Genomic DNA, 10,243 nt, shown 5'->3' with positions numbered 1-10,243 from the left:
TTCGTTTTTAGGTGCCTTTTTGAATCTACAACCCAACCTTAAAAAAATTTTGAGACATGGGGAATCGATCTTGTTTTAAGAAATTAATTAACTTATTTCCCGAAAAAATACACTTCCCCTCTAGAGCCCAGGAATCTGGTCTGATCAGAATGAAACGTAGCTCTAGATATGTAACTCAGAATTATGAACAACTTTTATTAAACCAGAAGAACATCGATCTACTTCGACAAAAGATATATTGGAATCCGAAAAGATAAATGTCCAAAATGGGTGATGAGTATAGTTGATAATATTGTAGAGAAAAACGCGTGCGAGGAGACAGGGGGGAGAAAGACACATGGTATCATTGTTTAAAATACTGATGTGATTATCACTGATAATCACATCAGTATTTATCAGTTGCCTGCTTTATTATGATTTTTGAGGGTGTAACGAAAGTATTTATTAGCAAAATGTTTAATAAAGATATAATACATATAATTGACTTAGACGATTTTTATCGGTTACAGTAGATTTGGAAATGTCACACTCCATGAAATAGTAATTTATTGTGAACCATATTCTCAGAAAAATAACTAATAAAACGACAAAATAAGAGTATTTCGAAATATATTTGAAGTTCCAAATTTAAAATAGAAGGCTTAAATTAAATATAATCTACATACTAAAAAATAAACCATCATACATTTAAGTTAAATATACAAAATTAAACCATTAGAATCATATAACTAATAATAACAATAAATTATAAATACAGAATATTGAAATAATAGATTGATCCAAATAATATCTTCTTGTTCTAACATCGGAATTCAGTTCAATATGTCATAACTTTAGGTTGCAAAATACAAGCCAGACGTGGAGTTTAATCAAAAAGATCATCACCTTTTTTCCTTATGTGCAAGTTGCATATACAATTGTGCACAGGATAGATATATTTCTACCGATGAGATTTTAATAATTATTAATAATAAAGTAAATCATAAAATAATGTTAGATTTCAATCCATATCTTCTTCCAATCTTAGTAAGAATAGCTTTAGAATCCCACTTTCATTTATTTCATATTTATCTAAAAAAAAGAAAAGTTAATCCATGCAGTCAAAGGCAACCATTCTTGACTTATTGTAGTTTTCTAACATGACATCGTAAAGATTTAGAGCAAAAGCTAATTATGTAGTAATGTCCGGCGATATTACTCCTTATTAAGAGCATCAAAAAAGATTTTTTTCTCCGCTATTTATGCTTATATAACAACATATATACACAATTGGTAATTATAATGCTACACCCAATGCAACTACCCCCGTTGTTGTGACCATTTAAGCAGTTGTTTTTGCCTTTTACGAGTTTTCTGAACACCATTTCTTGGAGCCTATCAACCATAGCTAAGCCTTAAGTGATAAAGAAGTAATATTTATTGACTATGTAATATTGGAAAACCTAATGTTCATACCCAAGTCTTTAAGTGAAGAAACTAGTCTCAGACAAACTAGTTGCGAACCATCCAAAGCTACTACCCCCGTTGTTGTGACCATTTAAGCAGTTGTTTTTACTATTTAATGAGTTGTGTATCATAATTCTTGATATGTTTAGCTAAAATAGAATCATATTTTAGGGTTAGATTTAAAAAAAGATTGAATACTTACTGTTAGATAGTACAAAATTCAGAGTTTCATTTCGAAATTAGTAAATATTAAATACTTTTTACTGATAACTTGATCGTCATTTGGTGTGGACGACTCAAAACATTTTTATATGTATTTCTATAAATGACATCAGTAGCAACATCCTCCATTAATTTAATGATGGCTCCTCGGGAAGGGATAGGTTTACTCGTGTATTTCTCCATAAATTTTTTGAACATAGATGATTAGCAATTGATAAGGTTATATTACATGCAATAAGCATCTTTGTGAGAGCAGAGTTAAAGTCTGACTTGATGTATTCATCATTAACTTGATATTTTAGATGAATATCCATACTCTTGATATGAGATGAGGATAATGAGTGGCGTGTAATTCTAGACAGGGGACTAAAGGCACATTTATATCGACAAATCCGACAAACCATCTGTTTCTCATCCGGTAAGTAATTCCCAAATTCCTGGGCCTCCATTTTCAGAAATCCAGACAGAAGGCGACGTTATTTTAGGTATTTTATTCAGTTCTCTATCGACTATCACCATCTAATATTATATTAATATTGAATAATAAAGGCGGGAATGATGACGTTCTTGATTGATAGAAGAAGATGTATATTATTTAATCAATGATGCCATAAGTATTTCTTCTCTTCTGCTCGCACGCTTTTGTATTCTTACCAAAATTATCACCCTTAGTGATGAGATAGGAACTTCAAGATCGTCATCGCGTGGAATTGTCCATAAGGATTTGAAAATGATGACCTACAAGTTATGGTACGGTGAAAACATCAATGCCGGTACTAGAGCGAAGAGAGTCGAACGTTGTCGAGAATTGTTACAAATTTGTATGCTGAGGACGAAAATTGTTTTCAGTAATGAAAAAAGTACGATATGAACCAAAAATTCAATAGATAAAACATTGGATTTAGTCCAATGCTTTTTCCTTGGACAATAAAAATATACTTGTTCTTACCAACAGCTGATCTCTTATGGTCTGGGCCAGAGTTTCGAGTTTCGGAGACAAACTCCCCTTAGTTTTTTTTTTTTCGAAGGTCTCCGTATGAACCAGGATAATTACAGCTCCAGGATTATAGAACATTTCCAAGGTTTGAAAGAAACTCCTTGTTCTTTGTCAAGCAAGATAGACTCCTACACACACCGGACGCCGAACTCAAGAATGTCTGGTACAACACATTCAATTTTGGGAAAAATCAATGTGGCCACCTTCAAGTCCACATGCCAATTTCAGCGATTATTTTGTCTAGGTGTATCTGGAGAAGAAGGTGAATGTCTGTTCATATAAAAGTTTGGATACTCCACGAAATGCCATAGAAGCTGCATGGGACGAACTAACTAAAAAATTATCTACTCAGCATGCAACTAATTTCAGCGTCGATTATCATCAATAATTTCGAATGATAGTGGATATATAAAATAAGTAAAAAAAACAAAAAATATTGCTATAAATATACCTTTAGACATTTATTAAATGTCACTAAATGTACACTAATAATGAGGTTCAAAACTTTTAAAACACCCTGTATTGCATGGAAAAATTTGTCTAGATCTTTTATTTTTGTCAAAAAATAGCCAAATCGAAATTTCGAAAAAAATTGCAAAACAAATATTTAATGATAATGTTGTCGAAAATATAACTCTGAATAACTGGTTCAATTTTGCAAATTTAGTAAAAATAATGGAAATAATAAACACATTAATATGGAGTATAATTGTGTATTTTATGTCCGACTTTATAGTTCGGTGGTATTTCTAATAAATTGAAAATTAAAGTTTAACAAAAAACAAAAAAAATTGAAAAATTATTCAAAAAATGATATTTCATTTAAACATCAATTTTATGTGAAAAATTCATACACATACGAATTTCTTGACAGATTTCTAAAGACCTTTATTTTATATACGAAATTAATATTCTATTAGAAATCCAATTATTTGCAGGTAAAAAAAAAATAAACACCCCACGAAAGTTCAACTTTCACAGATTTATTTTCTTATCCATATTTTTTTGATTTTGAATAAATTTAGAAAAAGTATTTATTCGCGTAGTTGTTTTTTAAAACACCAGCCCCTTAAAATTTATAGCTCAACACCCTATCTAATCTCCTAGATCTCAAAAAAGAAGTTTTTGCGTTTTGGGAATAGAATTATATAAGCCCCTCTTAGCCTGACCAGTTTTTAAAAAACTGGCACCAATGGAAAGTTGAAGCCTCTTATGCCAAACGTGGTGATACCCATAACAGGAGTGTCCCGAGGGGGTAAGCTGGAGAGGTTTTAGTCTCCCAACCCAAATTAAGGAATTTTTGTTTTTTTACTAGAAAATTTAATATTTGAATTTTGTTTTCCAAAAATTTGTGATTTAAAATTTAATTTAATTTTTGATTTTTTTTTCAAAATAAATAATTTTTGAAATAGTTACAGATTTTTCAAATTTTTGTTATAAAACATTAGTTTTTTGTGAGCACAGTTGCGAAAAAAAATGTAATATTTGAATTTTGTCCAACAAATTTAATATTTTGAGAATAGCTATGGATATTTGAATCTTTTTGTGAATAGCTAAGGACTCTTTATTTATTTTTTTTCAAAAAATTCAATTTTTAGAGAATAATTATGGATTTTTGAAATTTTTTTCTCAAAAAATTATTTTTTTTTGTGAATATCTGTAATTTATTGATATTTTATTCCAAAAATTAAGATTTATTGATTTAAAAAAAACAAAACATAAACCAAGGCCCCCTCCCAAACATAATCCTGCAGACGTCCCTGCATAAAGGACAACACGCACAAATTATTACTCATTTATATATGTATATACAGATTATTTTTTGGATCGATCTGGGATGTTAAAAGTAGGGTATTAAGCAATAAATATCTTATTTTTTCCATTGTAATAGTTACTATGAAAATAGTATTATGTAACGCTGTAATAACATATTTTGAATACATTTAATTGTCAAATATATAATAAAACTAGATCTTGGAAGGATATATTTTTGATAGACAGTAAGGTTCAAGTCTTTTTATTTGTTGATCCCATTTGGACATGTAATAGTTTTCCTTAATATTAATGAGAAATGGGCTTCATTTTCTTATGAAACTTCGTTGTTTAAGGTCCCAAAATGGTCTATAGCAACAATATTGACGTCAAATGAAAACAAGAAGTGTAATGCATAATAATAATTTTGGATAAGGCGATTGCCATCGGATATGATGACAAAGCAGAGTACACAAAATTATATTTTGAGGGGTTTTTGGCTTTTGGAATAATCCAAAAGTTAATTTTTTGAGAAAAATTTGAAAAATTCATAGCCATTCCCAAAAAATTAAATTATTAGATAGAAATTTCAAAAATCAATGGCCATAAAATTTCAAATATAACATGTTTTGGAAAAAAAAATTCAAAAATTGAATGCTGTTTAAAAAAATGGAAAAATTAAATTAGAAAATATAAAATTAAAAAAAAATCAAATACTAATTTTTTTGAAAAAAGTTTCAAAAACTTATAGCTATTTACAGAATTTTAAATATTTGAAGAAAAAAAAAAATGAAAAATTCAATTTCAATTAATAAAAAAAAAAAACTCATTTTTTTTAATAAAAATTTCAGAGACTTTTGCATTTTTCTATGTACTTACATACTTATACTCTTTTTGTATTGTTATTAATTGCGCACCAAAAAATGAATTTAAAACAAAAAATTAAATATTATTTAAAAATAAAAAATTGAAAATTTAAATTAAATTTGTTGAATTTTTTTTTGAAATACTCAGTTTTTTGGAGAAAAATTTCAAAAATTACAGCTATTCATAAAAAAAGATTTCTATTAAATTATATGAAAAATTAAATTAAATTTAAATACAAAATTTAATTGTGAAATACAATAAAATCCTTAATATGAGGGGGGCTACAGCTTTTTAGCCAACCTCCTGCGGACGCCCCTACTATAATTTTACGTCTCTATTAATGTACATCAATCAACATTAATTTACAAAAAGAACATAGTTTATATCCCTAAAGCATGTCTATAAAATTAAAGTATGTGAACATTTGATATTTCGGTTCTAATTTAATAACAACTTTTAACTACTTTCTACTTAATTCCAAAAATGCAATTCTCATTTACTTTTTATATAATTCTTTCATATTCTTTTTTATGTACAGCAACATATTCTTACGTACTTAATCTTATCTCATAGTCACATATCTTGTGTACCAGGTTGTCCTTTGAAATTTGAACACTTACTGATTCAATAATTAATGAAGCATAAGTGATTAAAATATATTCATTTTCGATATATTAAAGCATAAACAATTAGATACAAAACAAAACAAAACTAGACCCGAGAAAATGGCACTTGAACGAAATCAACGAATTTCTATTCGCACACTCCAAGCAGTTGGGCGTCTCCAAGACCCTTGTCTACGTCGTAAGCAAGTCAGAAATGTTGGAGAGGAAGAAGGGCCCTCTCATAAAGGTCAAAGGGATCGGGAGAGGAACAAGAAAAAACCCTGACCAATCCCCTCAAGTCAATTTGTGCCCTTGCAAGAGATCTCACACCAGACTGTCATGACACCATGAGTTATCTAAAAAGTGGAAAAAAGAGCCTTGTGAGGGTGGAGAGGCCACATTTGAAACCAGCAATAAAAAAAAAACAACGATCTTCTCCTTTGTAAGACTCTTTCAACAGTTTTTTTTTTTTTTGACACTTTTGTCTCATCTAAAGCCTACCCTTATCGACCCAACTTTTTGGGTGCAGGTCGAGGGGAAGGACTGCAGTCATTCAAAGCCCGAGGCTGCTCAAAGCCACTGTCAGGCATCTCTGGGTCGCCATGACAGAGGACTATAACTGTCTCGGGTGACAGGTCGTCCACCACTCCTGGAAGCGATCATTACCACTAAGGGATACTACATTAAAGATTAAGAAACCTCAGACACACATCTATTTATAGTATTAATTTTGTTGAAATTCTATTGTTAATTAATAAATTATATCTTGCTGAAGTTTGAAATTCAAAGAGTTTGGATTTTAATGGACCACATGGTATGCACCTCATGTAGATTAAAATGACTAGTTTGTTTAGTACATTAAGAAACTTGAAGAAGTGACTCTATTTACTCTTTTTATAAAAAGTGCATTAACAATGTATATTCAATATCATAGCTGGAGCAATGATAATTCACTATCAACCTACAGAGTCTTTGTTATAGGAATGTATTGCACAAAGCATGACAAAGAACAAAGTTTCAATTTGTTTAAATTGTAATTTACGACATTGAGAACTGAGTCCTTCATTTTATATTAAATAACTTGAAAGGGCCAACCATTACTCCTGTTTTAATATCGACCAATCATGAGCAACCTTTATGGATTTAAAGATATGTAATAAGATATAAACAAACTAAAATATACATTCATTATCCACAAGACAGTGTAACAGTCTCTATAGTTGAAAAAAAAATGGCAATTAATCCAGGTGAATAGAAGTACAAGGTTATTCCCTAAAGCGTGTACGACTAATGTTTGACATCCACAACCCTTTCATATTGACGTCATATTAGATGAGTGGTTGTGTTTTCGTCGGAACGATACATTATAATAAAAATTCTAGTAATAGTGATGTCATAGACTATGGGTGATTAAGTGTTTTGTCAAAATCTGCCTGTCTTGTCCAGCAGTCGGTACAATACATCAGATTGAAAATTGTAGCAAGCCCAATTACATGATGGTCTAACCTTAGTAATGACTTAAAAAATTTTCACTTGGTAATTCTAGCTGCAATAGTGGATTTTAAAGTTGTTGCTTTCAAAAAACTCGGGGGTTGTATTGTTAATTGGTTCATCTTATTTGATGTAACTACAGCCTTGTCTTACATTTATTTCGAGAGAAGTTTCGATAGAGCCTTTCAAAGGCTGTCGCAGGATGCTGTCGGATTTACTTTGAAAAAAATAGAAAGGCTAAAAGCAGGCTTTTAAAAGCTTGGGGATATTTGTGCATGGTATAAGGAAATAAGAAGTCGTTTCTATTTTGTTGGTTTTTCGGAAATCGACTTGATGATTAATTGTGACAGTTAGAGGCATTAGTATTCAGACAAAGTAGGTGAAATTCTTGGATACTATGAAAACATTTGCCAAGAATGTTTCTATTCATCAAGAACAAAAGTTAGAGGTTCGAAGGTAGAGATCAGATACTTCCCTAGTTCTAACCATACTACACGAAGCCAGCTTGCTATCTGGAGTTGTTTATTTTTATGAATCTGCGCGAAGCTTCTGGGAAACAAATGTGAAACTCTCTTTGTAAGTAACAGACACCTATAATTTATATTAAATTATACGAGTGTTAGTAACAAAGATCTTCTATGGTTGGGCAGTGCCGTGGCGTGGTCTGAGGACATTACTCTATGCCTCCTTGGGATCATTTATTTTTTGACCGTTACACTCGTCGGTACTCTAAGAAGAAGAAGAAAGAAAAGAAGAAGAAAAAAAGGGCAAAAAGAAGAGAAGAAGGAGATGAGGGACAGAGACAGAGAGAGGGGAGAGAGAGAGAGACGTTGAGACGTTGAGAGGGAGAGAGAGTAAGGCATGACAAGGGATTTCCTGAGAATTCACCAACTTTTTCGGAAATCCTTTCAATTTCCTTACACTCAGTTATTCAACATGATTGGCCAGTCAACCAAATCCCATTTCCGTCACATAAAAGTAGAAACTATTCAGAAAAAAAGGGGTTGTTGGAAGCACCATCCTTAAACATAGGTTTCTTTTGTCACATCCTAGATGGCGATCTCAATAGAAGTGATGATGGTGATAGTTTTGAGTAGTTTAATAAAATTTTGCATTTAATTTTGTTCTATTTTTTTTTTTTTTTTTTTTTTTTTTGTTATCAAGCGTAAAAAAAACAACTAGCAATGATGTAGACAATTGTTGTGTAATTGAATGAGTGTGCCGGAACGAATTTTTGAAAAAAAAAATCCAAAAATCCATAGTTATTCTCAAAAAATTCAACAAACCACAAATATTAACAAAAAATTAAATTTTTTGGAAATAAATTTGAAAAATCCAAGGGTATTCTCTAAAAATTTCAAAAATTCCCAAATGTTAACAAAAAATTAAGTATTTAAAAATTTTCAAAACCCAAAACTATTCTCAAATATTATTTTTTTGGAAAAAAATTTAGCTTTTTGGGAAAAAAATCATAACTCTATCGCTTCTTAAATTAAATAAAAAATTAATTTTGAAATATAAAATTTTTTTGGAAAAAAAACAACCCAAATATGAAATTTTTCGGTAAAACAATTCAAAAATTCACATTCATTCACATAAAATTAATTTTTTTTTTTTCTTTTTCAAGCCTAACTTTATTTACAACTCTGTCAAACAAGAACAAAAAACATTCTAACTGAATATAACACACTCCTTAAACAACTTTTATGCCTTTATGTAAAAACAATAATAAGAACAACGACACCAAAAATCATATCTTTTTTCATTTTTTTTCTTCCACACAAGTAACCAAAAGCCAGAATTAAGGATGACAAACATCGGAGAAAACTGTATACAGTGTTCCCTTGGAGAATTTTTCAAACATACATGCATGTCGACAAAAATACCGATAAACAGATTATTATTCATGAGAGTTGTATCATTTGTCGCAATACCGCGCCACTTTGTCGCCCTATTTACAAACTAAAATAAGTAAACAACGGTCATCATGCCCATGATAAATTGTAATATTCTGTTATTGGATGATCCTCCTCCCAAGTCAGGGGCAGGTGCAGGAAGTAGGCTGGAGTGGCTGTAGACCCCAAATTAAGGAATTTTTACTTTTTACTAGACTTTTTTTGTCAGGATGCAAAATTTTATGTAAAAATAAGGAATTTCGATTTTTAAGATTTCATTTCTGAATAAAAGTTCATTTGGGTAAATTATGCAGCAGAAAAAAAAAATTAGTACCATATATTTTTTTTCAAAATATTGAATTTTTATTGATAGGTATGTTTTTTTGAATTTGTGAAATTTATGAAATTTCTTTCCTACAAATTTAGTATTTAAAATTAAAATATTTTTTTTTTTTTCAATTCTTTTGAGAGTATGTTTGAATTTATGAATTTTTTTTCCAAAAAAATTAAATTTCTTTGAATAGCTGTGAATTTTTGAAATATTTTCCAATTAAATTAATATTTGAAATTTTATCAAAAAAATTTATTTTTGCAAATTTTTACAAGATATTGAATATTTGAAAATGTTTACAAAAATTAAATATTTGAAAATTTTTATAAAAAATTGAATATTTTAAAATTTTTATAAAAATTAAATATATTAAAATATCAACAATAATTAAATATTTGAAAATTTTACAAAAATTAAATATTTTAAAATTTTACAAAAATTAAATATTTTAAAACGTTTACAAAGAAATGAATATTTGAAACATTTTGTAAAATTTGATATTTTGTGTGAATAACTATGTATTTATAAAAAATTTAATATTTGAAAATTTTTCCAAATATTTAATATTTGAAAATCTTCTCCAGAAATTTATTATTTTGTTTTTTATTTCTAAAATATTTATTAACAAAAACCAAAG

The 10,243-nt window shown here is 29.2% G+C and overlaps 1 long non-coding RNA gene across 1 annotated transcript; it reads right to left on the bottom strand.

Moving 5' to 3' along the window:
• Window positions 1-592: 592 nt before the first annotated feature.
• Window positions 593-2,330, bottom strand: LOC139907033 (uncharacterized). The gene is made up of 3 exons (XR_011783342.1): window positions 1,456-2,330; window positions 1,112-1,393; window positions 593-1,071 (listed from the first exon to the last, which is right to left on the bottom strand). It is a non-coding gene; the product is annotated as an uncharacterized lncRNA (long non-coding RNA).
• Between the last annotated feature and the right edge of the window lie 7,913 nt (window positions 2,331-10,243).

The sequence above is a fragment of the Lepeophtheirus salmonis genome, chromosome 13 (assembly GCF_016086655.4).
Source record: "Lepeophtheirus salmonis chromosome 13, UVic_Lsal_1.4, whole genome shotgun sequence".
In the NCBI taxonomy this organism is placed as follows: Eukaryota; Metazoa; Arthropoda; class Copepoda; order Siphonostomatoida; family Caligidae; genus Lepeophtheirus; species Lepeophtheirus salmonis.
The sequence above is the reverse complement of the archived record's forward strand: the minus strand, read 5'-3'. Positions and strand labels throughout refer to the sequence as shown.